Below are 3516 nucleotides of genomic sequence, written 5' to 3'. Positions count from 1 at the left end.
ATGTTAGAAAAGTTAATTTCTAAATTCTATAGAGGCCCTTCTTTGTATCTGGGTCAGTTGCTGCTTATGGTTCACCATCCCACTTTTTCTGGCTCATGGTCAGGAAAAATATATTAGACCAGACATATGATTAAATTGGTTTACAAGACTCCCAGGGAAGAAACTCTTTACTAATGCAGGTCAGGACCTGCACCACAATTAATAAGCTTAGACATTTGCCCAAGTCAAAGAGAAGTTAAATGACTTGTTGATGGTCAACTGAGCCAATGTGTGTCAAAGACAAAGCTTGAACCCATGTTGTCCTGACTCTGGGGCCATCTCTAATTCTACCTCTCATACATATTACCTGTTGTATGTCGTTTGGGGTTTTTTTTTTGTTTTTATTTGAGGCAATTAGGGTTAAGTGACTTGCCCAGGGTCACACAGCTAGTAAGTGTTGTGTCTGAGGCCGGATTTGAACCCAGGTCCTCCTAACTCCAGGGCCAGTGCTCTATCCACTGTGCCACCTAGCTGTCCCCTATGTCCTTTGTTTTTGAAGGGGACCCATAGGGGGATATCTTGATTTGTGTATGAATTGGATTTAAGTGAGGCAGAGTTGCACAGTCATCAGCCTCGCTTTCTCTTCCAGAGTTATCAAAGTCCACTGACATACCAAAAGTCAAGATGACTGGCAATGGCCCAGGAGGCAGTGGATAATCTTGTTGTCTTTGAAGTCTGATTAAGTTCTAAGCGCTCTACAGAGCCTGCTTCAGCTGCCTTCATGGCCTATTAAAACAAATTGTTCTCATTCACCCATTGTGCCCAGGGAAGTCTTTATATGCTTGGGGGTAGACTCTCCCCTAACAAACCAATGGGTTTGAGGCCTATCAGTTATCCTCAACTTGGTTTAGCTTGTCTACCAAGATAGTTTACTGGGGTGTGGTTGATGTACATGTTACAGCTTCTTGGAGCCACAATTGAGAGTTGAGTGACAGGTGAACATCAAAGGTAGATGAGCAGCCCTGAAAAGAGCTCAGTAAGCCTCATACCAGAAGTGTTAGTCTTCCCTGAATACCCCATACATGTTACTAGACACAACTTATAAACAAGAAATGTGTATTCTTCTTATTTCTCTTTCTCCTTCTCTATCCCCTCTTTCCTTTCTCTTCTCCTCTTCTTTCCCTATCTAGCATATGTATGTGTGTGTGTGTGTGTGTGTGTGTGTGTGTGTGTGTGTGTGTATGCAATTATTTGGCTACAGCTTTTCTCCCTAGAGGGCATGGAGCACATTTTGTGCCTTGATGTACCTACCTAGTTTTTGCATGATGTCTCCCTGATTAGAATGTAAAGTCCTTGAGGAGAGGATGCTTAGCCTTTGCACAATGCCGGACAAATAGTAAATGCTTAATAAAAGTGTGTTAATTGGCTGACTTTGTACTTCATAGGCACTCGGTCAGAATTAATGAATTACAGCTTTTAAGCTGTTCCCTTCTCTGAGCTGATGTGAGCCAGTTAGAGCAGAGAATATGAGGAGTCACAATGCCAAACTCCTTTTCATCCCCAGGTAGGAAGGTTGCCAAGCATCCTCTGAGACAACCAGGGTGGAGTTGGGTTCCATAGAATAGAATCAAACATTACAATAAATTAGTTTTGGTAGAAGAATAGCAAGGAAGCTTTTCCTCAAGTCGTAATGACAAACTTTCCCCTACATGTGGCAATATTTATCTGCCAGGCAAAAATATTTCAACACTTATTCTATTTGATTTCTATAGTAGAATAAAATGTGGTAAAACCTGAATGAACACATGCATGTTTTATTAACTATTTCAACCAAGGAACTAAAATATTTTCATTGCCCTTTGCTCCTGAGCCTGTTTCATACTCCTACAAACTGTCAACTGGTACCATTATTAAACTGCCTTGGGAAATAATAGCTCAGGCTAGGTACTATTTTGATACTTTGAGTGATTTATTATTGGATTAGCTGAGGTTCCTATCTGTACTAGCTCCAAATGAAACCTTTCAATGCTTTCTTATTCTTATAACCCATCTAAGTTTTAGGTGAAAATATGCTACTCATCCATTGACTTGCCATAAGGTATTTGCCCAATGTTTTGGAGACTCTCCCTTGGACTTTCTATATCCTGATAGTACCTGTGGCCACTGGCACATCTAGCTATTGTATCTTGCTCTGACTCTATCTAGCTCATTTCCTTTCCTGGTCATATTTTACCTTGATAATATCTTAGATTCTATTTGTTGTGTGCTAGTGATGTCTGGTAATACTTTGAAGCCACCAGGTATTTACTCATGCTTCTTGTGAGTTTTTTTAATTAATTATTTGGAGGTCATCATATTTCATGTTTTGTAGTCATATAACATCAAAAGGAACAATATTAAATTTAAACATAAGGGATTTTGCTGCATTTTATCATTTAGATTCATTAAAAACATTGAACAATTTCCCCAAAGCAAGACAATCCAGTTTACAAAAGTAAATTCTGGGCCTAGTTCATCATTCATCTACAGTTGTTATCATATATGTATAAGTGTGTCTATATGTGTGTGTATGTGTGTGTGTGTGTGTGTGTGTGTGTGTGTGTGTATAGAGAGAGAGAGAGAGAGAGAGAGAGAGAGAGAGAGATGCATTAATAAAATAGTCTGTGTATCCAGTTGCCTGTGGTTTTCTGGGAATACAAATTTGCCACCCATGTTGTTATCCTCCAGCCATATACAAAGAATAGATGTTAATGGTTTGATGTCGACTTGGAATGGGATCTCCATCAATGTGTCTTAGGGATCTACGCTAGGCTTTGTGCAACTTGACATTTTTATTGGGTGACTTGGTAAAGGCATAGATGGCATTCTTATCACCTTATCACCTTCGAAGATGAAACAAAGGTGGGGGGGTGGCTAATATACTAGGGGAAGGAGAACTGTGATACCTAGGAAGAGCATAGATGGCTAATATGTTAGATGACACAATCAAGATTTTGAAAAATCTTGGCAGTCTAGAACACTGGACTGAACTTAGTAGGATGAAATTCAATAGGAATAAGTAGCATAATGGGGTCAAGAAGAATTGAGTTTGAGTACTGTTTCTGACATACAAATCACATGACCATGGGCAAGTCAGTTAAAGTCTCAGCACACTAGCCAACTCTTTCATACTATAAGTTACAGATGAATTGGAAATCTATAGTGGTAGAAGAATTTTCTATACCAGGAATGTCCCACACTAATTAAGTTATAGATATGGATCCCCTTGGCCCTCCAATAATGTAAGGTCTTATAGTTGTGATAAAAAAAATTCGCTTCACAAGAACAAGGTAGGAGTGACATACACCACCCATACAATGTGAGTGTATGAGTAGCAAAGCGGAAAAAACTATGGATTTAGAATAGGAAGACCTGCTTCTATATGTGTGACTGAACAAGTCCCTAAAGCCCAGTGAGTTTCAAGGATGCTTAGCTTGACAATGGGCATTATAATCTTTGAACTACTTCTGCCATAGGATCATTGTGAGGAAATTTCCT

Source organism: Dromiciops gliroides, chromosome 4 (assembly GCF_019393635.1).
Source record: "Dromiciops gliroides isolate mDroGli1 chromosome 4, mDroGli1.pri, whole genome shotgun sequence".
NCBI classification, from domain to species: Eukaryota; Metazoa; Chordata; class Mammalia; order Microbiotheria; family Microbiotheriidae; genus Dromiciops; species Dromiciops gliroides.
The sequence above is the reverse complement of the archived record's forward strand: the minus strand, read 5'-3'. Positions refer to the sequence as shown.